Source organism: Microtus oregoni, unplaced genomic scaffold, assembly GCF_018167655.1.
Source record: "Microtus oregoni isolate MIOR12 unplaced genomic scaffold, Mior012 000042F_ref0000377, whole genome shotgun sequence".
Taxonomy (NCBI): domain Eukaryota; kingdom Metazoa; phylum Chordata; class Mammalia; order Rodentia; family Cricetidae; genus Microtus; species Microtus oregoni.
In genome coordinates, this window is record NW_024543209.1 from 4,687,139 (window position 1) to 4,715,059 (window position 27,921).

General features: G+C 42.6%; 2 protein-coding genes across 3 annotated transcripts in view; both read right to left on the minus strand.

Annotated features, from left to right (window-relative positions):
• Cd83 (CD83 molecule) overlaps positions 1 to 27,623 on the minus strand; it is a 173,087-nt gene extending 145,464 nt beyond the window's left edge. Inside the window, exon 1 of the mRNA XM_041632796.1 lies at positions 27,527 to 27,623. The gene's annotated coding sequence lies outside the window, so the exon portion shown is untranslated. The remainder of the gene's footprint in view (positions 1 to 27,526) is intronic.
• Rnf182 (ring finger protein 182) overlaps positions 1 to 27,659 on the minus strand; it is a 44,279-nt gene extending 16,620 nt beyond the window's left edge. Inside the window, exons 1-2 of one of the 2 annotated variants that reach the window (XM_041632791.1) lie at positions 4,554 to 4,606; positions 3,342 to 3,471 (exon numbers count right to left, since the gene is read on the minus strand). The gene's annotated coding sequence lies outside the window, so the exon portion shown is untranslated. Of the gene's footprint in view, positions 1 to 3,341; positions 3,472 to 4,553; positions 4,607 to 27,526 lie in introns of those variants that run through there. The other variant, XM_041632790.1, reaches the window with a different exon arrangement.
• Between the last annotated feature and the right edge of the window lie 262 nt (positions 27,660 to 27,921).

Genomic DNA, 27,921 nt, shown 5'->3' on the forward strand with positions numbered 1-27,921 from the left:
ACAGACAGAGGCCGCTGATTTATTGTATAAAAACAGTACAAGTGCAGTGTGGAAATCATCCTGGCAGGGAGCACACAGCGCCATGGAGGACCGAAGCATCAGCTATTTATCAGCCGTAGTGTCGGAATGAAACGGAACCAGCCCATCACCCTTCAGAGATCGCCTCTCAGAGCACAGCTCATTCTGAGAATGGAGAAGCAAAGTAAAAAGACTCAAGAATTTATTCTCTTCTTCCTTGCGCAGTTTGCTTTCCATGTATCCTCAGGGTAACCTGATTACTAACGATTCTTCCTTGTGAGGACCAACTTGAATCAATAAACAAACAAAGAGGGTGAGGTGGTGGCTCCCCTGGCAACACACTTGGCACAGGAGCACGAGGGCCTGAGTTAAAGCACTAGAACCCACAGGGGAAAAAAGCAGGCGTGGCAGCACATGCCTGTCAGCCCAGTCCTGGGATGACAGACACAGGAGTATTGTGGGGGCTGACTGGCCAACCAACCTAGCCAAATCAGTGAAGAGACCCTGTCTCTAAATATAAGGTAGGGAACAATAGAAGACACCGGATAGTTCCACAACTCTGACTTCTGCACAGGCATGTGTACCCGCTCACATACAATCATGTCACACATAAATTCTGAGCTCCAAACAGTTATGTGCACACATACGCAAATGTGTGTACACACACACACACACATAGAAAAATTAAGCAAAAGGGGCAGGATTATAGTATCATGCAAACTTTCCTAAAACACTTGGTTAGGTGGGCTGGTATGTCAGCGCCAGGGCCTGCATCTGAACTCCTGTTTGTACACCCATCCAGCTCTCCCTTCCACCCGGTAGCTGAGGCTGTTCCATCTTCCAGCGACAGACACTATATGAATCTCAAAACAAACACTTTGACTCTTTGACGCTCTCTGGAAGGTTCCTAGTACCTGACCTCGTAACAATCATCTGGTTGCTAAGACCCTAGGCACAAAGTGGGTGGAGAAGTGGGCCATATACAAATCTGGCTGACGACACGTGTGCAAAATGGCGAGTCCCCCAGGACAAAGAAAGAAAGAAGGTATCACCTGTCTCCTGGCACAGGAGATGGAAGTATCTAACGCCACCTCTGAAGTCTCCTGGCCAAGGCACTGAAAATCTATCAAACCCCATTCCTAATTGCCAGGGGAAGAGGGAGATGGGGGTAGGAGAACAAATTAAATTACGCCATGGGAGTACAGAGGGTTAAAGTTCAGAATGGAGTGAAGTCTACAGGACAGAGGACCTGGTTTTCTCAATTCAAACAGAGGAAAGAAAGAAATGGAGAACAGAGGGATTGAGAGACCCCTGAGAGATAACCCACTAACTATGGAGCCCTTGTTTGGATTCTGACTCTAACCCACCAAGTGGGGGAAGAGTTTACAAGACAACAAAGGAAATGTGAATGGGGTCATACATTTGGGGAGATGAGGATTCTGTCGTTTTCTGCAGGGGTGGTAGTGTTGTGTTTTTAAATTGTGTCTTCTCTTTTAAAAAAAAAACATACTACAGATGAAATAATATGACATCTGGTCTTTGTTCCAAATATTCCAGAGGGGGAGGGGCAGATAAATGAAGCGAGATTAGCCACATGTTGATCACTGTTGAGGTTCCGTGGTTAGGATAAAGGGATTCATTACACCGTTTTCTCTACTTTTGAATATGTTTAAAATTATCCATCGTAAAAAGATAAAAATAAAAGCCATGAGCAAGGCTTTCTGCCTACTCTCCAACACTTGTGTTCAAGGATGCTGTCTTCATCCCCGCTCCTTTCTCTGCCCATTTGCCATGTATAAGAGCACAATGTTTATAGAATACTTTCTATAGCATAAGCCCCAGGCTAGGTGCTAACAATGGCCTTAACCTTCAAGAAATGAGAATGGGAGAAGAAGAAGAGCATGGGAGAAAAGGGAGGTAGGAGAAGGAAGAGGGAGATGGGGAGGGAAACAGGTGTGGCTCATTACAGCTCTTGAAGGCAATGCTGCAGGACCTGGAGCCAGAGGACCTAAAGGAGATGGAGTGGACACCTCCGGTGTTCCTTCATCACACCTCCTAAGAGTTGGTGACAGCGTGGTTAATCTCTCCTGATGTCCTTTGTCTCCTCGGAGAGATCTCCCTTCCTCCCTTCCTGATTGACCCATTTTAAGACTGGAGGTTTCCTGTTGCCTGTGCCCTGACAGTAAAGCACAGACTCGGCCTCTCTTGGTTCCCCACTGGGCCCATGGCTACTGTGGCGCTCCAGCCTCACACAAACACACATGTGTTTGAGCGCACATGTGTACATGTCTGTAAGCTTCCTCTGCTGCCCATATAACTGGGAGCTGTCTCCGTGTGACTGCAGGGAACAAGAGCCACACGTTCCCTCCACACTGAAGGATGCACCAGGGGAAAGGGACACCAACCAGGCAGAGGAAGCCATCAAAATGACACCCAGACCTAGCTGTGAAGGGGAAGAAAAGGGCGACAGTTTTCTCTCTACCATGGAGAACAGCATCAATCAATAGGGTTTATGTCAGTAACTGCAGGGCTAGACTTCTTTGCGGTCCCTAGCATGTGAATGGCCGCTCTTAGGCAGAACTCTTGAAAAGGCTCACTTGTTTGGGGCTAAGAAGATGGTTCAGTCAAGTGTTTACTGTGCAAAGATTTGAGAACTTGAGCTCAGTCCTCAGAACCCACATGAAAAATCGGGCGTTCAAACCTATAATCCCAGTTCTGGGGAAGTAGAGACAGGAGGGACTTGATGACCACCTGGCCTAGTCTAACAGGTGAGCTCTAGGCTTAGCGAAAGACCCTGACTCAAAAAACATGGTGGAGAGTGACTGAGGAAGACAAATGACACCAACCTTTGACCTCCACATCCATATACCTTCATACACATGTATACACACATGAATATACATACACATACATGTGTGTCATATGTTTTTTTTCTATTTTGGCTCTTTCTTAGTGGCTGTCATGCTTTTGTCTAACCTAGTATGAGGGGGACACCCATGTTCTGTGAACTTCGACAGCCTTGAGAAAGGAAGCTCCGTGGAACACCTGTCCAGGCCGTTGGGAGCACCGCTGAGTTATCTCTGGCCACCAAAGGTGATTCCCATCACAACAGGATTCTTGGGAAGAGCACTCAGTCAACACTGTGGCTGTTTAGCCCAGATAAATACGCTGCTCAATGCTCTGGTGTGTGTGCTGGGCGGGGAGGCTGGGGGGCGGGGGGTGGCCCAAAGTGGGCCACGGTAATTCTGTCTAAACAGAGCTCAGCTCTCTCTAATGAACAGGCTTTGGGTTCTTGAGTAAATCACTTGGGTAAATCACTTTACCTTTCTGGGTCACAGCTTTTCATCTCAGAAATTGAGACTCTGTACTTGATAGCTACAGGCTTCCACGCTTCCGAAGGCAGGGTTCTGTGAGCTCGGCCGTGGCTCAAGGAGGAGTGACTGCAGGCGCAGCCTAAGGAAGGAAAGCATCAGTACCTCCTCCACCATCCCACCACCCAGTGCTTACTAAGCCCCCGTAAGTTTCCTCCTTCGAATCTGGCACAGACAGTAAACAGCTTATCAGTGTTAACTCTCATCAATAGAAATTACGTCTAAGGAAAACAATTCGCTATGTAACAGCATTAGAATTCATGCTGAAGACCAGAAAATGGTGATTTGAAATTTAGAAGATCTGAGTTTGGATTTCACTCCTGCCAGGCACTCACTGCGTGACTCTGAATGTGCTACCTAAAACATTTGAGCCCATGTCCCTTACTGGGAAGGTTTGTGGGAAGAAAGAAATCAAAACAAGAGATACCATGTGACTGGCTCTAGACATTAAACTCTTCGCAGTATGCCTGATGGCCACTCCATTTCCGTTACTACCCTGGACTTGTCATTCACAAAATAACCATTATTGCCCTGTGTTATTAATGAACATTCTGTCCTTGATCAAACTCTCAAGGAGTCCCCTCGCAACTGTCTCCTCACTAGACCTCAACGAACGGCAATTTCAATATCAGCCCTTTTACCCACATACACTTAGACGTATACAAACACCAGCATTGTTTCTATTAGTTCAAGGCAATGTCTTCATCCCCCTTAAAATGCCTGCCTGAGAGAGCCAATGCTATCCAAACAATTCACTGCTGTACAGCTCACACCTGTTGGTAGGTCCCTAACCTTGCCTTTCTTTAACACTGGGTTTTGTTTTTAATTATAAAATCTTCCCTTACCCCTTTTTAGACTGGAGATGCAACTCAATAGTAGAGTGCTTGCCTGTCATTTGTGAAGCACTGAGTTCTGGCACACACACACACACCAAAAACAAAAACAAAACAAACAAACAAAAAAATGGCTGAACTACCATTTTCCGCAACCCATCAACACCTCTTAGCTCCTCCAAGCAGCTCCCACACCTCAGGCAAAGTCTCTCCAGTCTCCCAGCTCTCTCCTCAGTGAGTAAGGGCCCAGCTTTAGTGGGCAGTTTACTCTAATTAGAAAATTTCCTTTACCCAAAGGTGGGAGAAGTTTGCTTCCCCTTCAGATGAGTACCAGTTAATAGCCCAGATTGCCTGACCACACAGGCCTCCCTTGGCATCCTGCAGGACCTCTCCTTTGCTCACCCCAGCATTAAAAAAGGCTCTTTGCTTAGGTGGAGAAGCAGGACTGATCTGGTCCATGGTGTTTCCTTCTGAGAGCCCTAAAAGGCAACAGAAAACAGGCTGGAGACCCAGAAATGCAACATGCAGGAAGTTAAAGCATTAAGTAGCACCTCCTGAAGACCTACAGAGATGAGCAGAGACATGGTGGGGTTCAGCAAGGAGAAAGCCCCTAAAGCGCCTCAGACTTTGAGTTGGAATCTCAGAAAGGCTATCACCCATGAATAAAGCAAAGTCAAAATAAAATATTCCTTAAAAAGAATGAAATATAGAATTAAATCTTTTTAATCCATATTTGAAAATAACATTTGGAAGAAAATCCAACATTCTCTGAAAACAGGCAACATTCACAGCCCTGCAGTGTTCTCAGGTGCCGCCCGGTGTTCTCTCGAAAACTCACAAACAGCCAGCCTGGTCTGCATAGTAAGTTCCAGGAGAGCCAAAGCTACATAATAGAGAAACTCTGTCTCCAAACAAACAAAAGTCCCAAATCGTCCAGGCATGGCTATGCAAGCCTGTAATCCCAGCAACTGGGAAGCTAAGACAGAAGAGTCACAGGTCTGGTGTCAGCCAGGGTCGCATGGGGTCCCACACAAGATGCTGTCTCCAAAGGAAGAAAGAAGAGGGGGGAGGGGATAGAAAAAGGAAAGAAGGGAAGCGGGAGAAGAACAAAACCAAATGACCAAACTCAGAGGGAAGCAGACAACCAAGAGAACATGGTCCAGACGCTGACACTCTTAGACATGGACCCTGCAAGAACTTTGGCATCATCAAGAGAAGGGATGGCAAGTGAAGAATCTCAGCAGAGAACTGGAGTCTGTTTTTAAAGGAAAGAGAGAGAGAATTGAATAAAAACTGTAGCACTCAAATACATAATAACTTAAACAGGCTGGCCTTGGCACAACAGACTAAGGCAGTTGTACACCCTCTCATTGTGTACAGCTATTATAAACCTAGACAGGCCTGTCAAGGACAGCTGGTTGGAGATGTGGCTCACTGGAGGCAATGTTCTTACAGCATGTGTGAGGTCCTGGGCTCACTCCTCAGTAGCATAAGGGAGGGAACACTTATCTCAGCACTCTGGAAAGTTCACATGTAACAGACCAAGCAAGCAACACTCACGTAAACTTACTGAGTTTCAGGTAAGATTAGCACAAGGCAACAGTGGTTCTGCCTGGGGCCACAGCCATGAAGTCATGCTCTCTCCCGTCTTCACCATGGCATCCTACCCCAGTGTAACATCATCAGAACCAGCGCCTCAATGCACTGACAAAGAAATTCTTTTGATATGAAGGGTTGGAGAGATGATGGATGGAAAGGGACGGCAGCTCCTCTACCCTACCAATGCTCTTGTTTGAGCAAGTCGCAGACTAATCAGACACCAGACAAGGTGTTCTAGATGTCAGATCTGTCAGAGGAGGCTTGACACCTCCTTACGTAGCCACGGTTCACCAGACAGAGGGCAGAGACCAGAGTGGGTCCAAGCCACATACATGCAAGGCAAAGGCAGCCTGAGCGTATGCACAGAGAACACACACACGTGCTCACTGGAAGACACTCCCCAGCTCACATTCTGAGACATCCACAGAGAGATGGAGACTCAGTGACTTGAGATATTTGAATCGATCCTCTAAGCAGTCAGGGAAGACCTGTAGGCAGCCTGGCTTTAATATTTTTTTAAAATGAGAAAAATAACTGAGCAGAGATATCAACAGTGGGTTATTATAAATGCTGATTATTGCAGATTTCAAAATTTAGAACAGAGCTAGGGAGATGGCTCAGTAAATGAAAGTGCTTGCTGCCAAGCCTAAAGACCCAAGTTCAATCCCTGGGACCCACACGGTAGAAGGAGAGAACCAGCTCCTGCAACTTGTCTTTCAACTTCCTAACACTTATTATGGTGTGTGTGTGCCCACTCCCACCCTAACAAACCATTAATAAATTTAAATACAATAAAAATGTCTCATAGAGAACTAAATCACAATATGGAGCTATTAAAATATAGATGCTCCATTTACGGCTGAGCACTTCAGAGTCTCCTAGTCTCTGCACCTTGACCAACTGTGGGTCTCTGTGTCTCCATCAACATTTGTTGCAAAAACAAGCTTCTCTCAATGAGGGCTACAAAATGCACTAATATATGGATATAATGATAAGTCATTAGGAACTGGTTTAATACCATGTCCATTTATCTGAATAATAGCAGTAATATCTCCCATGGGGCCCATGATTTGTCATGCCACAGTTCTTAGCCCCCAGAATGGTACTGGATATGTGCTTTATTTATCTAGTGTAATAGGCCTTAACTCAGTCAGAAAGGAGCTGGCTACTCCCATGCTATTCATGCCACTACTACAACAACGGCTGTGTCTTCCCAGTCTAGTAGTGATTTTCATTCTCAGGGTTATTACATATTGTGACCCCTATAGCAACCACTAAGAAAATAACAAATAAACAAAATAGACTATTAAATTGTCTCTAGAATTACGTAGAAAACATAAAAGAAGGAAAAAAGTAGAAAATAGACAGGAAGTATATATAAATCTATAACAAATATATAATATATAAAATATGATAGGAATAGAAATACTAGAATGGCAGGAATAAAATTTTATCAATGATTATATTAAATATGAATGAACTAAACAATCCACTCAAAAGATAGACATTGCCCTACTGGAAAAAGGAGTACACCAAACTAAACCCAACCTCCCAGAGGTTCATCTTCATTCTCACAGGAAAATGACACACCAGGAAAACAACAAGAATAAGGAGCTAAAATATCTACACTAATGTCAGAATAAAATATGCTAGAAATAAATATTACTAAAGACAAAAGGAACTTCTTGTAAAATTAAACCAATAAATACATAAGGAAGATACAGTAATCATAAATGCATAAGCAATTAATAACAGAAACCTAAAACTCAGAAAGTAACATCTGACAAATGTAATAAAAAGAGGCCCACAACAACCATGGCAGAGACTTCAGTGCCCTGTTCTCAATAGCTGACAGGATGCTTGAGCCAAACAATCAACAGATGCTCCAACTGCCAACCGAGCTGACCTGATGTTAGAGAACCCTACTCGATGACTGTAGGTACATGAAACAGATGCTCAAACTGCCAACCGAGCTGACCTGTGTTAGAGAACCCTACTCAATGACTGTAGGCACATGAAACAGATGCTCCAACTGCCAACCGAGCTGACCTGATGTTAGAGAACCCTACTCGATGACTGTAGGTACATGAAACTCTGATAGAGATAAACATATACTGGACCACAAAAGTCTCAAGAAACTGTAAGTTTAAACTAACAAAATAGCCAGGCCTGGTGGTGCACACCTTTAATCTCAACACTTGGAAGGCCAAGGTAGGTGGATCTCTGTGAGTTCTAGGCCAGCCTGGCCCACATAGAGAGTTCCAGGGCTACATGAGAGACCCTGTCTCAAAAAAAAATGAAACAAAAATGATCCAAAATATATTTTTCTTATCATAATAGAATTAGGTTAGAGACCCATACCAAAAGACATCTGGACAGATGCCACATGCTTGGAAAGTAAGCAACGCTCATTTTTTAAGCCCCAAGAATCAAAGGATAAATCAAATTGAGATTCTTAACACATTTTAACTGAACGCGAATACCATAAATTTAAGATATAAGGATATGACACCCAGATAACATTTAACTACTGCATGCCTAATTAGAAAAAGGGCACCCCGAGTCAGCAACCCATTTTCAGCTTTTAGGAGACAAGGAACAAATGTCACCCACAGAAAGCCCCAGGAAGGGGCTAGTAAGGAAGTACCATGGGAGGGTGCCAAGGGGCAGAAAACAAACAATAGAGAAAACCATAAAACTGGAAGTTATAAAGAAAAATCAGCAAACTCTTATTTAAATTTGCCAAGAGAATAAAAGAACAGCGAATAAACAGATTATCAAACACATATAAAATTGGACCATCACTACTATTTATTAAATTAGATGGATAAAATGAACAGTTTCCTAAAAACCCACAAATTGAAAAGAAAAAAAAAAGCCCTATATCTGAATAGACCTACCGAAAGAAAAAGGATGAGCCAATAAATAAAAATCTTCTTCAGAACAATCCCCATGCTCACATGGTTTTTTTTTTTGCGGGGGGGGGGGGGCGGGCGGGATCTACCAGATCAGGGAGGGAATGAGACCAGCTCTTACAAAGTGCTCTCAGAGTGTAAAGAAGAGAGCCCTTCCAAAGCCACATGGAGATATCAAAGGAGAAGTACAGAACATGCTTCCCAAACATGGACACAAAAGTCCTTTTAGAAGAGATTAAAAGCAAATTTAGCACCACAGGAAAAGTAGCACATCCTTTCCAGATGGGACAAGTGAGATTTCGTTCTGGAAAGCAATATTGGCTTCAAACTGAAAACTGTTAGCAGGAAAAAGGTATGTAGCATTCAATACATGCACAGGCAACAAAATCAACACCCACCAAAACTTTAAACTAAATATACTCCCAACCTGAGAGTGAGCAGCCCCCAATACAATCTGTACACAACGGCCCCAGACTCAGTGCTTTCCCTTCAAGGTCAAGAGCAAAGCACGGATGTCTGCGTTTCCAGTGAACAAGGGTACGGATGCCCACGTGTCACTTCTAACTCAACACTGCAGGGGAAGCAAGGCAAGCCTGACAAAAAGAGAGGGAGGGGAAAGAAAGGAAAGGAGGGAACAGCAAACAGGAGCAAGTGAAGACGGACGGATTTTCAGATTTGAAAAAAAAAAGTGGAACTTCCTTGATCCTCAGATTATGTGGGTTTCTTTAGATTGTGACAAGGAGTTCACAAGTCCCAGAAACAGTAAGTGAATTCAGCAGGGTTACAAGGCAGGAGGAACAAATACAAGAGTCAAGTTCATGTCTGCATATTACCAATAAACTCTGCAGTTATTCAATATGCCATATACCAGCAAAAAAATAACCTAGAAAAATTAACAGTGTTGTCAGGAAGTGGTGACACACGCCTTTAATCCCAGCACTCAGGAGGTAGAGGCAGGTGGTTCTCTGTGAGTTTGAGGCCAGCCTGGTCTACAGCAGAGAGTTCCAGGACAGGAGCTCCAAAGCTACAGAGAAATCCTGCCACCCCCCCCCAAAAGAAATCATTCATACCAGCATGAAATAATAAAATCCCAGTGAGGAGACCCAGTGGAAAAAATGCCAGACTCACATATTAGACATGACCTAAATCATGAAAAGACATTCCTTACTCAAGAACTGGAAAACTCAAAGTACACTGTGGAAAACTCTGTTCCCCACAATCTCTTCATGGGGCCAACACCACCACTATCAAATTCTCAGTAGGGAATTTTCTGGTATAAATTAGTAAATTTATCTTAATATTTATACGGGAGTGGGTAGGATTTGGGATAATCAGAGAAATTTTTGGGAAAAAAACATATTTGTACAATTTATACTAACCAATTTTAGATTTTAATATAAAGTAATGGCATGATACAAGATAAAGAAAGTTATGAGAATGGATGAACAGATGATAGATTATATAGATAAATATTAACAGATGATGGTGATAATGTGAAGATAGGTAGAAAGACGGATGGATAGACAGACAGACAGACAGACAGACAGACAGATGATAGATGCAAATTGAGAGCCCAGAAATGATTACATATAAGTACCTCCATACTTAACTTTCAATTCATTTTTGATAAAAGCACTAAGACAATTTAAAGTCAAAATTATACTCCTTTTGAGGAATTCTAGAGGAAAATTACTAGCTCTTATACAAATAAAAATTAACTCACAAATTGAAATCTATATACCAAGAACTCAAAGACGGCTTAGAGAGTAAGAGTACTTGCTGAGAAAGCATGAATGTCTGAGTTCAAATCCCCAGGACCCACATAAAAAGGTGTGTGGTCTCACACACCTGTAACCCCAGAGCTGTGGGTCATTGGAGATATAGGAGAGACCCTGGGGCTTGCTGGCTGCCAGCCTAGCTCCAGATTCGAGAGAGACCCTGTCTCAAGCACTTAAGTCAGAAAATGGATAGGGTAGGTAGCTCATCTGGCCTCTGCATGCCCACACAGGCAACCTGTCCTGCAAACACACATTAACCTATACTATACCCACATATAAAAATGAGTAAATACATTTACAAAGAAATATACAAACCTACTAGGATGGCTGTGGTCAGCAGTTGTTGAAAAGGCTGTAAAGAAACTAGAATCTTCATCCTCTGCTGATGGGAATATAAACTTGGAGCAAAATTTGATGATTTCTTAAATAGTTACATATACTTCCAGCATATGACATAGCAGTTTTATTTGTAGGGATTTTTACTCCCCCCCCAAAAAAAAATTTAAAGTGAATATCTACACAATGACTTATATGGATGCTAGTGGAAATAGACTTCAAGGTGTGCACTAACTAGAAAGAATTTTCAATAACTGATGAATATATGAACAGACTATGGTATATTCATATAGCCAGATGCTGTTTAACAGCAAATAGGAGAAATAAAATATGATGTGCACAAGTCTCAAAATCATTAACCTAAGTGAAAGAAGCTACAGGCAAAAGATCACATATTGCATCACATATGACATGTCATAGCAACAGAAAAGGCAGTTGTAAATCAATCGTAGTACACTTGCCCTGCATTCATGAAGACCTAGATTCAAGCACTAGAATGGGAGAAACTAAACAATAAAAGTCTGAGGTGAGGGCTGGGAACAGAGGTTATGCAATAATGCAAAAGCATTTTGGGAGCCTGGAAGTGGTGGCGCACGCCTTTAATCCCAGCACTCGGGAGGCAGAGGCAGGCGGATCTCTGTGAGTTCGAGGCCAGCCTGGTCTACAAGAGCTAGTTCCAGGACAGGAACCAAAAGCTATGGAGAAACCCTGTCTTGAAAAATCCAAAAAAAAAAAAAAAAAAAAAAAAAAGCATTCTGGGAGTCTATAGAAATGTCCTCACACTAGATGATGATAAGGGTGTAGAACTCTATAAATTGAACTAATGTTACTGAATTCACTGCATCCTTACAAAGAATATGCCCTATGTTATGGAAGCCACACCCCATAAACTGTAATGAATAAGAAACTGAAGAGAAGATAAAAGCGCTCACTCTGAGCCAGATCATTGGAAAGTCTCCATACCAAAAGCAAAAGGGAAAAATGACAATGGAAAACACAGAAGAGAGTTTGTGCCAAAGAAGACGAAGTAGAAAGGTCTGGCAGATGGGCATTCATACGTCCAGAAGGAGAGGAGGGAGAGGGAACTAGACAGAGTACTGCTTGCTGAGATAATTGCCAAGAATAGTCCACAACTAACTCAAGAAGTCTTCCATGATTCTCCAAGCAGGAGATAGGAGGGGAATGTGCCTCGGAACATTCCAACAAAACACCACAAGCCAAAAACCAAGAAAAACATGTACAAGAGGAAAAATGCATCCACCTTCAGAGGACCAACAATAAACTGACCATTGACTTCTCTACCGAAAAGAAGGAGGAAGGGGAGGAGGAGAGGAAAGGATGACCGACGACAAACGAAGACAGGAAGCTACATCTTTAAAACAGTAAAAGAAATTGGCAGCCCAGAGTTCTCCATGCGGTAAAACATGATTCAAAAATGAAGACAATATAAAGAAACTTTCAAAAATTAAAATTAGAAATATCATCCAAATAAGTTCTTCCCCTAGGGAGAAGATAAGCTGAGACGGAAGCACATACTCACATGCAGGAATGAAGAGATGTTTCAAGTGGAAATAAATTCTAGCTGGCACAATGACACACCCTATGATTTCAGCCACCTGTGGTGGTGATACAGTGACAGAAGAAGGAAGGTGGGAGGTCTGTAGGAGCACCGAACATCGGGGGTGGGGCTAAATACTAACCCAGAGGGACGCAAAGAGAGTAACGAATGCCGCAGTCAGTCCCTTGCACAACAGGTGATGGGTAATAAGTAAACATAGAAACAACCTTAACGAGACTTGATTAATTAAAAAGTACAAGGAGAAAAGGGGACAAAGTTGCGTGGGATGATTAAAGATCAAATAGACGGAAGCTAAAACCCGAACATGCTATTGGTTGCTGTCAACATAAATGGGCCACCGGGTGCTCTGAGGACTGTCAGAAGAGGTGGACGGACAAACAAATAATATGATGCTTATAAAAGAAGCAATGGTCAAAGACTTGACAGTACAGAAAACAGTCACACCGCGCAAGCACTGGACAAAGGAAGGCAGGAGGACACTGATCAGACGTTGAGGCTTTTGAGTCAAGAACCACTAGAATTGAAGACAGGCATTGCATAACAGGAGGCCAACACATGAGAAGCTAGTGCAGATATGTGTATATCTATAATAGACTCCTGGCTATATATGAAAAATGATGGCATGAAAGGGAGAAATAGACACAGATTTCAAGAGAGAGATTTAGCTTAACATTCTCTAAACTGACAGAATAATCAGACAAAAGGATGTTTCGTTACATCAGAACTCAACAAATATATCCTTAGACACCTTCAAAACACTGAAAATTAAGCAGTAAATGAGAAAACCGCTTCTAGGCCAAAAAGAATAGCGGAGTGGCCATTGTAAAACATACTGAGCAGAAAAAATAAAGACAACACGAAGAGGCAAAAGATGCTTCCTGATCCAGGCCCCAGAGGAAAGCACAGAGATACATGGATGGGAAAAGAAAAGAGGGTGACAAACAGGAGAAAATAGTGAGCAAGACACAGCAATTAACAAATCAAGGGGAGAAAGCACACAGTAGCAGGGGGGGCAATAAATAAATAAATAAATACATAAATAAATGCATAAATAAATGATCAAAATTGGCTACCAAGAAAATAATAAATTTGATAGACTCCCAAGTTAGACTGAACAAGGGCAAAGAAGGTGCAAACTGTCGATGCCAGGGCTGAAAGGGGCACCACGTGTATTCTCTGCTAAGCTTGATATGGTTTTATTATCAACTTGCATGCATAAATTTGGAGATTTAGATCAAATGGCAAAATCCCTTAAGAAGGGAAATAAAACCCCACAATTAAGAACACAAGATATTCATCTAGACACACTATGTCTCTGATTTAAATTTCCTACCAAAAAAAAACCCTCTAACCTCTAAAACAAGTGGCTTCAATACGGATTGATTTCACACAGTTCAGGGAGAACTAAGACAAATCTCTCCCAGAGGACCGGACCAAAAGAACAAACATGTCCTAGGTAATTGTATAAAAGCCATACATCCTTAATATCTAAACAAGCCATGGGGAGGGGTCTTAGAGGGCCAATCCCTCCCCCAACACAGACACAGAAATCACAAAGAAAATGCTGGCAGACTGAAGCAAACAAGACACACAAATGGCAGCACACCGTTGAACTGACGGCGAGGTGGAAACTGCTTCGTCCAGCTCTTGCTTCCACTATGGCTGCCACGTGGACAAACCGAAGGCAAAGCAATGTGTGGTCTTTGCAATACACGAGGAAAAGCATTTGCTAAAACTCAAATTAGCTCACCACTAGAGTATTGACCAAACTAGAAACAACAATATTTTAATCAAATAAAAATAACGCTTACACACCCTTAACTATTCAATTTTCCCCTGAAATTGAGTATGAGATAAACACATGCTGTGATCATTTCCACTTAAAATTGTAACTGAGGCTCTAACTGGTACAGGAGGCAACAAAAAACAAAAGGAATAAGGATTGGATAAGAAAAAAATAAAACTCCAGATTCACTGTGCAAGATAACACACACACCAGAAATGCAAATTATTCTGGGACTATCAAGATTGAGCAGCAAGTTAACAAAATCCCCAGAGTCAAGGAAAATTGACAGAAGTCTATTATGTTTACAGACACAAGCTGAACAATTAGAAAGCAAAACTTTTACAGGTGTGACTCCAAAAAAAAAGAATCAATGTAATAAAAAATGTGCAAGAATGCTGCAAGGGAAATCTAATTAGATGGAGAGTTATACTGGCTCCATTGGGAGAGGACTCGTAATGCAAAGTCATCCACTCTGCTAGAGTACATGTTCAGAACAATCCCAATCCAAACTTCAGTGGTGTGTGTGTGTGTGTGTGTGTGTGTGTAAACTAACACAGTGATTCTAAAATTTATATGCAAATGCTAGACATTAGGAATAGGTTAAAAGAAAACTAGGAAGAAAAAAATGAGTGAGCAGTTTTATTAAGAAAATAGCCCAAACAGACCAAATATAGAGGTCAGAAACAAACTCACAAACGTCCAGTGGATCAATGAAAAGAAAGCTTTTGCAATTCGGTGGGGGAAAGGATGATGTTTTCAATAAGTAATCCTAAATCAACATATATATATATAGATATATATATTATCATCACCCTAGCTCATAACTTCACACTATACACCCCAAAAAAATCAATTCTAAGTGGTTATAGATGTGTGAAAAAGTCAAATCCTAAAACTTTTTGATAATCCAGGAGAATACCTTTAAAACTTTGAGACAGTCAAAAAAAAAAAACACTGGCCCTAATTGAAACTCATAAAATTAAATACTTATGTGCTATTCCAATTAATCATTTTTTTATTTTTTGCTGTTGGATAATGCTCTTGGACACTTTAAAGATTTGTCACTCATATTGGTTTAATAAAACAGACTGGCCAGTAGCCAGGCAGGAAGTATAGGCAAGGCAACCAGACTAGAATTCTGGGAAGAGAAAAGGCAGAGACACAGTCATCATCCAGAAACAGTGGAAGCAAGATGAGAATGCCTTGCTGAGAAAAGGTACTAAGCCACATGGCTAAACATAGTTAAGAATTATGGGTTTAAGTTGTAAAAGCTAGTTAGTAATAAGCCTGAGATAATAGGCCAAATAGTTTATAATTAATCTAAGCCTCTGTGTGTTTCTTTGGGACTGAGTGACTGCGGGACTGGGTGGGCCAGACACTTCTGTCCATACCAGTGCATATCAAAATAAGTATAAAATTAAGAAGCCAGTGTATACAAGAAAACATTTGTAACACATGGATCTTCAAAGAATTTCCAACCAGAAAATATTAAGAATTTCATAAAACTTATTCAAAACAGAAATTCTTAAGGTAAAAACAAACTTTTTTCATGAATAACCAAAATCTTAACTAGTATTCCATAGAAGAAGTTATCCAAATGATCAATCAAACACATGAAAAATATTCAACATCACTTATTGGGAAACCTCAATGAGATACTGACCCTATTTTTACTGTCCTCTGTGCACAGCAATCCAAAGTGTGAATGAGAAGAGTTCCCATACACAATGCTGGGCCTGCAGGTGGCACAACTACTTTGGTCCAACTGTTCAGCTTCAAGGCTAAATACTGCCTAACCTATGACCCTTCCAGTACTAGCAGATTCTCATCCTATAACACTCATGTCTAAGTATAGGAAGGTTCACAGGCCACATGTGATGTTGCTTGACTTTAAGCCCAGAACTTGATTTATATGCTGAGACAAAAGGATCATGAGTCCAAGGCCTTCATGGGCTCCATAATGGGACCCTGTCGTGTGTGTGTGTGTGTGTGTGTGTGTGTGTGTGTGTGTGTGTGTATGAAATATATATTCATAATAGCACTATTTATAATGAAAAACTAGAACTACCAGATGTGCCCCATAGATTCTGAAATGGCAATATGCAAATATGAAAGTCTATAGAGAGATGATTCTATTTGTATAAAGTTCTAAAATGAGTAAGACTATTCTATAGTTCTGGGGTCAATGCTATTGGCGATCTTTTTTGAGATTTTTATTTTTATTTTATGTGTATGAGCTTTTTGCCTGCACGCACTACATATGTGCTCAATGTCCAAGGAGGCCAGAAGAGGATATCCAATGCCACGGAACTGGAATTACAGATGGCTGTGAGGTACCCTGTGGGAGCAGGAAACCAAACTCAGATCATCTACAAAAGCATCACGTGCTCTGAACTGATGAGCCACTTCTCCAGCCCTGGCTATGGTAATGTTTTAGGAGAGATTATTATTGGAAAAGGCAAAGGAAGTATAAGGGGTATAGTTATTCCGGTATTTGGGGTGTGGAGAATGGTAACATGGAAATTCATTGTGTGGAAATACACTTCTCTGCATGTACATTAATCTTTAATGGTGAAATTTAGCTTAAAAACAAAAGCCTTGCTACCTCTGTACAAGAGAATTGATACACAAAAAGCTTAAAATGCCATGACTTTGAAGAGATTTTTCTAAACTCAACTCTGAGCTTTTATCTCCTGTTTCAAGTATCTTGAGCTCTTCCCAGCCTGGCCTTTACATCAGTTACCACTGCCTTATCCCCCACCTAGCTCTACCCCCCCCCCCAGCCACACACTCTGGACTGACTCAAGGCAGTTCCCTCCCAGCCTCTTTGCCCCCTTTCTCGCTCTAACCACCCCAAACCTCCTCTCCCCTGGCTTATCCTTCACTCAACATAGATACCAACTATTCTCAAATCTTTAAAATGCCTCTCTTCCTGACTCCCACAACCATCATATACCCCATAAAGCCACATCCTAGTGTGAGGTGGAGGCACTTGTAACTCCTATTACCCCTTTAGCTCGGGATGGTGGGGTTGTATATGATTTGTCCATTGTTGGTCACCAGTGCTGGTCACAACCGCACATGTGGATAAACTGGAAAATATAGTCAGAAGAATCCCTAACCATACCTACTCAAGAGTCCTCCTTGGCTCTACAGTGTGAGATTTTCACATGAGCTGAGTACATTTTCTCTTTTCTTAAGTCACTTTATCTGGCAGAGAAATTGGCCATGACCCAGAGTTAATAATCAAACCAGTGAAATTTACTACAGACCAAAGAATAATGGAATGTCAGCCAAATTCTGAGCTTTAAAACATTTAAAATATCTTCTAATTATGGCCCACTGTGGAAATTTCAAAAAGAAAAGTCATTGAAGGTTTCATGCTTTTCCATCACCAAAGACAAAGAAAATATTGAATTTGTCATGTTACCAGTTCCTTACCGAAATGATATCAATTGACAGTGGGGTCCATTCCTAATCTCCCATTATATAAGTAAGGCTTATCTCAAGTGATTCAAAGAAACATATCTTCTTTTTTTAATTAAACATGTTAAGTCATCTTTTATTCGTATTCGGTAGAATATGCTGAGTAACTCCCCCCCCCCCCATGCATTATCACGAGTGAGAGATCACGGCACTGTCAAGTTTCAGTGACTTCACGTAGCTCTAATTAATACGTTATCCTTCTTGATGATCCAGTGCACTGGTAGATTCCCCGAAAGTGTCTTCCTCCTACTAATATGTGTCTTGCGCTGGCTCTGCTGTCAGAATCAAGTGGGAAAATAGTCATCTGAATATCTGCATAAAGGCCTTGGTAATTTGACTTCGAGAAATGCTTTGCCAGACGGAGAGAAGGCTCAGCCAGTAAAGAGCTTACCACACAAGCATGAAGACCTGAGTTCGGGTCCTTAGCCCCCCTGAAGGAGCCAGGCCCCATGGGGGTGTGTTTGTAATCCCAGTGCTGGGGAAGTGGAAAAAGGATTCTGGCACTCGCTAGTCAGCCAGCTTTTCCAAACTGGTGTACTCCAAGCTCAGTGAGAATTCCAGTCTCAAAAACTACAGTGGGAAGGGATTGAAGAGGACACTTGATGTCAATCTCTAGAAACCACAAGTGTGCACAAGCATACACATGTAGATACAGACAAAAATAGTTAACTAAAATAAAGAGAAATATTTCCTGGCTGAGACATAGCTCACCTACTATGTGTAAGGTCCCCATACACTTCCCAGTACCACAGAGACAAGCAGTGCTTCCTCTTAGCACTTTTCCCTGGCCAGGTTACATGCATCCATCTTCTATTTGTGATGTTAGGGTCAACTCTGAATGGATAGCTAAATGCACAAAGACTGCATCTTGTTCACAATTGTTTCTCAATACTCAGTGAGTCACCCGAGTGCCAGTAACTAAGAGCATTTCGGTGCCAGGTAACCCAGGCTATGGTACATACCAAGAATCATAAGCAAAAACAGACATTGTTTCTGCCTTCATGGAGTTCATAGTCCAGTGAAGATACTATCAATTTTTTAAGATGACATAAACACAAAACTATACTGCTCACAAATGCAGTACCTCTCATTGGACCACTGCAATTGGCTGAGCAAGTCTCCCGGCTACCACTCCAGCCTATTCACTATCCGTTCACTACACATGACCCCTGTCTCCATCTGTGCTTTCGATGGGTCTTGAAGTCCTTTGAGAAAGGAAGCGATCTACCAAATTTCAAATTCAAAGAACTTGTACTGAAAAGCAGACTGTGGGTATCACAGGAAGAACTGGAAGACCAATAAGAAGAGTCCTGGAAGAAAATAAAAGGGAAATGGCAGTCGAGGGTAGCAGAGCGGCAGTGGTGGTTGAGATGAAAATGACCATGCCTGATGGCAAAGTCAGCAAAGCCAGGCCCCGTTTATTTGCATTCACTGTGAATCCTCTGGGTAACCTGCCCACACATTATCATAGGAGGCCATAACGATGTGCAGCGAGCTGGGACTTCCAGTGGTTCTAGTTAACATGTTACCATTTCGATCATCAACTGTCCCTGAAAATGCCTCTGATTTATTAACATGTGACTTACAGTGTCTCCACTGTCTGAGAAGGAATAAAGGGGGAAAGGAAGTTCTGGGTCAGCTGCAAAGTTACAGTCTAAAAACCTGAACAAATGAAGCAACCACTCACCTAAACGGAAGGAAAGGGGGTTGCGTGTGTATCACTTCAGAGAATTGGCACTCAGTTTCCTATGCGGTGCACTGGAAATGGCAAGAGCAGCCACAAGCAGAGCTTTCAGTTAGAGACGCAAATTAGGGATCTGCCAGTATATTAAAGCCCTGAGGCAAAGAGGGAGTCTCTAAAAACTTGAGGTAGGATCAGAAAGGAAAGGATCCAAAGACTAGAGTTGAGGTAACTTCAGTGCTTTCAAGACCCGAAGAAATTCCCAAAGCAGGCTGCACAGGAGCTACTGCTTAGCACTGCTGTGGTACCAACCCCCATTAAGCCCAGTCATTTGCACTCAATCTTCGGCTCACTGGTGTCGGCCAATTGTATTTCAGCCAAGGAAGGGGAGCTTTGTTGGTGGCTTTGCTCCAGGCTGTGACTCATCTGGCACTGACTCTGAGCTATGGATTGTGGTAGATCTGCTCCTTAGGTGTTGGCTCTAGGACTCAGGCTGAGGGGACTGCAGGCAGGGACTCAGAGAAATCGACCCATTGTCAGATGGTATTGGCAGGTGGGATAAAATGAAGATTAGGAACTGATCCTGGGAGTGTCGAGAAGAGAGCATTCGGTAGCACTTCAAGCAGGGTGGGGATGTGAATGCCTCACTGGAATAGGTTCAAGAGTAGAGGGGGGAAAGAGGAGGGAGCCGTGGCTGTACCTCTTCATCGAGTTTTGTTATTCATGAGAGCAGAGAAGTGGTACAGAGGCTGAAGAAAAAAAATGTAACGTGGGGCTGGAGAGATGGCTCAGCGGTTAAGAGCATTGCCTGCTCTTCCAAAGGTCCTGAGTTCAATTCCCAGCAACCACATGGTGGCTTACAACCATCTGTAATAGGGTCTGGTGCCCTCTTCTGACCTGTAGGCACATACACAGACAGAATATTGTATACATAATAAATAAATAAATATTTTAAAAAAAGTAACGTATGGGTCAGAAAAGACTTAAGATAGCAGTGTCACGGATCACGGTGTTGGAATTTGAAACTGATGAGCATGATCCTGAGTCAGAGATTGGGTGGTTTGTATGGACAGTGCCAGGTTGAGAGGCCACGAAGGGGCATATGGGCAAGATCATCTACAGAGATGAGAAATGAGGAGAGGACCCAGGGAAGAAGAGAATAAAGGGAGACACAAGATGTTTGTTTATCTAGGACAGCCCGCTATGAGCAGACAGGGAAATAAGGCAGGATGGCCCGCTGTATTGGACCTCACACAAAGACTGTATTTAGTCTCCTAAATTCCATCAATCTGCCCACGATGAGATGTGGACAACATAAGCTTACTGTACTGTACCTCCTCTGGACCTGATACAGATGTCAGAAATGAGCCAAAAAGACTGGAGCCATCTCTTAGGAAAATGGGCAAAATCATGGGATATTTGGGTCTAAGCAGCTGAACACATGTCACGGAAACTGCTGTAGAACTGTTAACTAGAGAAGAACAGACTCAGCTGAGTGAGATATATCTGGAATAGCGGGGCCATAACCTGAATCCGGAGTAGAATTGTGAAGTTAAATGTGAACACTACATCCGGGGATATATCATCCAACACAGCCAACCCTAACTGGGCCACGGAGCTCCTGGCAGGAGGTATGTACAACTAAGAAACCAAATTTGGTTTGTTTTTTTTTTGTTGTTCTATTCAATCAATTTACATTTAGGGACTGGAGCCGTGTAAAGTGTCTGCTCTACAAATACAACTTTACCGTGTGAGGAGTACATTTAATTTTAACTCCTGAAATACATATCCAGATGTTCTAGAAATGTAAACTACACACCAGATTTTAAAGCTGAAAAAGAACAGCTTTCATTATTTCATTAATCACGTCTATATTGACTCCACTGAAATTATGATGAATGTTTGGATACACTGCCTTTAAAACCTATTATGAAAATGACCTTTTAAAATATGGCTATTTGAAACTTGAAATCACATTTTTGGACAGTGCCATTCTAAGTATTTTTTTAAAAATCAATATGATCTGATAAAACAGCTTCCTGTTACCTGTTGCTATGGTGGATATAAAGGACAGGCCATCCATCAATGCCACAGGTGGAGTTATCTGTGGCGGATGCAACCCAGGTGCAACACCGAACATTCAACCTTTAAATCTGTGGTCAACGAGCAGGTCTGCTTTAGGGGAGAGAGGGCACGCAGCAGCTTCAGCGTGGAGTGGTGTAATAACTAAAGCTTACCTGGTAAAGGCACCTTCGGTTCACTTCTAAGTGAGCAAGCAACTTTACAATCTAGAGAGAGTTTAGAATTGGACAGACACTGAAAGCAACAGATCCCAGGGCTAGTGAGATGACTCAGTGATTCAGAGTATGTGTTGTTCTTGCAGAGGGCCTGGGTTCAATTCTGGGTACCCACCTGGAAGCTCACGACCATCTATAACTTCAGTTCCAAGATGTCCAATTCCTCTTCTGCCATATTCAGACACCAGCCATACATGTGGTGCACAGATGTGCACAGACAGACATGCAGGCAAAACACTCATACATATGAAATAAAAACAAATAAATCTTTCATTTAAAAAAGAAACAGGATTCTGTTAATACTTTTGGTACAGTCTATGAATGACTGTCATACTTTAAATACTTAAAAGTATCTGACAAAGTGACAGCTTAATCTTGTGATTCTAATTTAAAACGTGTGATAGATTTTAGACATGAGACTTATTTAGATGGAAATGTTTAAGAGTACTTGATTAAGTCTAGACAATATTAATTTTGTAAGTGATAGAACACTCAAAGAAACTTGAGCTACTGTTTGGGAAGACTTTACTTACTGGAGTCAGAAATTTGCCCAACAATTATCTGATTTCTTAAAATAAAAATTCAGGTATATTAAATTTACATATAAAAGTAAAATAGTTAAGGTTTAAAATGAAGCTGATAACTTGAAAAACTTGTTCAATTTGAAGGGAGAGACGTCAAAGAAAGTAAATGTGGTTTGTTTACATTTACCAGATGTATGAACAGAGTAAGATACATAAGCTGACCTTACAGGTCTAAAGAACACTGCTTCTATTCTATTACCTGTCATGGATCACGGAGTAAATTTCTGTACATAAAACTCACTTCTAATAAGTATTAACTAGGTACGTTCCAAATATGAATTCAATTAATCCTTACAACTAAACACCACGCCGTAGTGGTGCCCCCTCCCCCATTTTGCAAGTTAGTTATCTGAGTACATTCAGATTGCTATAACAAATTTCCATAAAACTGCCTGGCTTATACACAAGCAAGAGAAATCTTCCTGTCACAGTCCTGGAAGTTGGAAGCCCAGGATCATGACATCAAAAAAAAAAAAAAACTAATGCTGGCCCATGTCATGATACACAATAAAGAAATGAATCTTGTCCTGCGACTTCAGTTTGGATTCTCCTTATGAAAGAGATGGGAATAAGAAAGATGGGAAAAATAAGAAAAATGTCCAAGCCTAATAATTAATGATGTTATTTCTACACTTAGTATATACTGCTGGATAGAAAATAAAGCTTGGTACATTGCTTAACATAAAGCTCAAAATCTGGCATCTTTAAGTTAACATAACAGAGGAAACCCATCAGGGTCATCATCCATAGAATAAGGGCAATGCCCAGTACGTGCCTCCTAAGGTTCACGTGTAGAAGATAATGAGTTTGTATTTGTAATGTGCTCAACATAATGCCAAGCACACTGGTTGATATCTATTGATTGGCTGATTGATGATTGATTGATTGACTGACCAACTGACTTTAAAAGAAAAATAGACGGAAATTCAAATGACTGCATTCGGACAGGCACTTAGGAGATCAATGTATAGCCAGAGAAAATGCCAGATAAGATCACAAAACCCTTTCCCATCGATTTATAATTCAAGAGCTTGAGTAAATATCTATTCTTCGAAGGAACTATACCTGACACGCCACATCGTGATCAAACTGCACAAAGAGCCGTGTACAGACGGCTTGAATGGCTATAGTTAGCAAGGAGGGAAGACAGCTGACAAGTGATCAATACTCAGAACAAAGCCCATCCAAATACACCCAGCGCTTGAGACAGGCACGTAATTATAGATCCAGAGTGATCTTGAGTACCTAACTCACATACCTGGCCAACCGGACTCCATGGCTTGTATGGGGAAAAGTGTCTTCTCAGCCCTTCATGTGTGGTTTGCAATGCTCAAAAGTGCACATAAGCCAAAATTCCAGAGACACCCATTTTATTCAGAGGAGGAAAATGGGTCTCAGCCACCAGCACTAGCAGACTGGTGTGAGAGTGTCTAGTCTCAGAAACCCTAGGTAGGTGACCTTAATTGCCAGAGAACACAAACCACGAGGTATTTTAAAGCTGTTTAGAGGCACCAGCCTTTCCTCCCCATTCTTGAACACTGTGCCCCGAGGGCCCTTGCTGTGAACGGACCTCCTTTTCATTCCCTGGACCCTCAGCTCCCAGTCTGGGGTTTCACTTTTGACTGACTTTAAGGGAAGAAGCAGGACTCTAGCGTGTGATCGAAGTCCTCCAGCAGAAGCCCAGATGTTCCCACCCACTGCTGCACCTCTGCAAACAGCCGAACTGAAGAATGAGGCACGCCATGCAGGGTTTTTGTGAATGTGTATCACCACACACTGAGTTCCCAGTATTTTTCTGGTTGAACTACAAATTAACAAGACCACATTTTAAGAAGTAGCTCTGAGGATATAAACATTTGTTTTTGATCAGTAAAGAATTAAGAGGTAACTTTTCCCCTGAAAGAAATGAAGGCAGCAAAGAAAACAACAGTAGTAGATTGGGGTGGCGTATATAGTGAGTTAAAAACAAAAAAAAAAAAAAAATCAAAGAAATAAGAGCATGTATAAAGCAAATACTTCTTCAACCAAAGAGTTGTAATAGCTTCATCGATAAGAAGGAAGCGCTTGGTCCACATTTGTTAACTATGTCTGAATCTATGCCTTGCTACTGTGGCATGTAACTAGAAGGTACGAGAACTCAGCTATTTTCTTTGAACTTTCATCTCGTAAACATAAACATACTCATTTTCCACTCAGCACTTAGAGTTTGCAAAATAGCTTTAAACCATCATATCCTTACTTAACTCAAAGCACAAAACTGGAATATACCCACAATAGTCTCTCCATCTCCATCAATCATTACTAACAATCCATGTTACTAAACACCCCTTCCTGCCACTATGGCCGGTATCCCCCTCCATCCTCAGCACAGTGGTTATGATCAATACTCATGGTGCAGAGTGGGTCAGAAGATGATATCTTATATTTAGAGCACTTTGCCTGGAAGTCTCGGGGTCGCCTCCTCTCCAGTCACATATCTAAGCCTAAGTGTTTGGGTAATGAAGTCATTAAAAACCATTCCTCCTTCCGCAATGTGATTTTATAAGTGCTACAACACATTGCACTAGCTGCTGAACTACCAAGCCGTAATCATGCTATCACAGTACAACCAGAAATTGCGAGAGAGTGATGACCCAGAAACAGCAGGCAGAGGCTCGGTGGCTTTAGGCTGCCAGGCAGGCTTTATGGTTACAGACAACTGACTTTCAACTGCACAAAGGTAACATCAGTTTGAAGCTAGAGAAGATTCCTTAGCTTGCTTTGGTATCTATCTCTGGATACATTTGATAAATTTAAAGAACAAGATTCATCAGGTGGAGCAACCATACCACCATCTGCCAGACTGGTTTTTACAACTTGGACCAAATATTAAGGCCAGTTTTACTTTGGAAAAATTCCGACTGTTAAACCAGGATGGATGTGCAGGGGAAAGACAACACCCCTGGGAACTGCGGAGAGCCGCGCTGCGCGACCAGCCCTTCACACCTAAGGGAGTGCTTGCTTCCCCCAGGTGGCTGATCTGAATCAAGGCCCTGGGGTACAGCTTGCATTTCCTACTGCAGTAGGATGGCTGTCCCAGCGTGACTTTCTTCTAGCACCTGGTGATATGAACACTCCAGAATGCCAGTGATATATGTAAACACAGATCAGGATTTCTGGAAGTAAACCAATACTGGTAAGCGGTGCGTTCAATCCATGGCTGTTTATTTCTGGCTTCTAGTTAGTGTTTTTATTTTAGAAAGCAGCAAAAATAAAAAATGCTGTTTCGAAGATGTCAAACTATTGAATCTTATGCCTATGTGAGCCAGCATGGAAGGACAAACAGGAGCCCTTATCTTGCTGGATTAACACCAAGCAGTTCTACGCTTCGACACTCTAATTGTGAGCCACAACTGCCCAGGCTAGAATTCCCAGTGTGGGTTTCATATAGCTACATGCACAGAGTCCTTGTACTCGAATGTTAGGATGCTGACAAGGAGCTAAATAAAGCCACGCTCCTGGTACCTTAGAAAGAACTCGAATTGTATTTTTAGTACAAACCGCGCGACTACACTCTGTGACTATATAATGTGCCTTCGTTTCGGGTAGCCTGATTGCCTTTCAGGCTGAATTGAGAAAATGTTGGGTTTCTGCCCTGCTTATCTCCTCAAAACCCGCTCTACCTCATTTTAATCAGGCTAGTATTTCATTACCCCATCAAAGAGTGTTTAGTAGGGCATCTACGAGCCCCTCTGCAGGTAAAACTCAGTTTAAAAACAAGCCCGATTGTGGGATAATCGGAAAATTACTGCAGCCTAAGTCCTTTAGTTTCCTGTACAGTCTTAGAATGAAGTGGCATTAACTTAAAATTGCTGGCACACGAGAACAGGCTTAGGAACCCAGTAATCAGCGAGCTAACAGGTGTTGGAATCCCAAAGAAGGAGGAGGAATATTAAACAATCACTCCGGGCTAACACCTCCTGTAGCTATAATATCCAGAATTCTAATCAACTTAACCACAACTCAAAATGATCGATGTTACCGGTTCATTAACTATAATATCAGCTAACAACAACAACAAATACAGTTCTTCTCATCCCATAAAATGTTCCCTAACTAACCTACATACATATGATTTTTCTAAGTTGGGCTATACAGTTTAACCGGGTGATTTTCCAGTTATCAACATAGCATCTGTCCCCAGTTAATACAGATATCATCAGCACACGTATAATTTCCCTGATAACTGTAATCCTGAGAAACGGATATTTTCTTTCACAATGGCACATATCATTTCCAGTGTAAGACTTCATTATCCCATTTTAAATTTTATTCTTTGTGTCTGCAATGAACTATCGTGAAATAGTCTGCTGGTTTGGGGCCACTGAAAAGGAGTGGTAACCACAACTTGAGCAGTTCCCCATCCGGTACTCCAATGCCCTTGGCAACTGCATCCCAGTCCTTGCCATCACACTGGTAAACACTGATGCAAACACTGCCTAGATACCTGCCTCCAAGGGTGTTTTGGATGTCTCCCTTGGGAAAAAAAAAAAAAGGAAAGAAAGAAAGAAAGAAAAAGAAAACCACACAAGGCATTTTCCACTTGCCTAAAGCGTGAACACAATGTCTTCCAAAACCAATAGCAACGATGTTGGTGCCAAGTATCTCCTCAATGAGGTATTGGTCCAGCTAACATCCTGGAAAGGCTAGATAAATCAGGAGCCTGGGTACTCTTTCCTACCATGCAGTTCCAGGTTCAGATTCAAAACCCAGAGGAACTTCAGAAACCACTTCTAAATACGTGGACCACAAGCGTCAGAATGCGCTAACTCTTCGGAGATTTGTTTTAAATTAATAATAATAATAATCTCTCATTTGTTCCTCTTACATCTATACTGGTCTTTAAGGAATTAAACATAAAACACGAAAGTCCTGGGGCAATTTTGTTTCCTTCTTTTCCTTCTAAAATCATCAAAGGCGATGGAGAGAGGTGGGAGAAATGAGAAGAGAGATACCCCGGCAGGTGGTTATGGCTCGGCCCGCCCCTCAACTTGGCCGGGACAGAATAGGCGGTATTGAGGGCTCTGCCCCGCGGCCCCGGCGCGGCGCGCGGCCCGAAGTTTGCTGCAGGTGCTGGGCGCGTGGGGTTCCCGGAGGCCGTGGCGGTGGGCGACATTAGGGTGGCCCGGCAGGGCGTCCAGTGCATCCCCGCGCCGGGTGGACACCGAGCTCGGAAGCTCCTGGGACCCTCCCCGGGCCACAGACTGGTGTGCGACTTACTTACCTGACCAGCCGGCGGGGGGCAGCTGGAGGACGGACGAGAGAGAGGTTCGCTGGGAGGACCGTGAGCCGCTCCGGCGGCGGCGCCGGGATTGAGGGAGGCGCGGCGGAGGAGGAGCTCGGGAGCTACGGGCGGGCGGGCCGCTTTGTCTCTACGGCGCGCAGCCGACCCTACGTCACCATGGCAACCGCCAGGGCCAGGGCCGACCCGGAGCCCGAACCCTCTGAGGCACCAGGGTCCGGGACCCCTTCGGACCGTGCGGCCCACGCCCTTCTCAGCAGTTGGGCTGTGCGGACCAGACAAGGACCCCACCCCCCACCCGGAGCCACCGCTACCGCCACCGTAGTCACTCTAGAGACTCAAGAGTCCCTTGCCAAAGACGGGGAGGATCCAGAGAG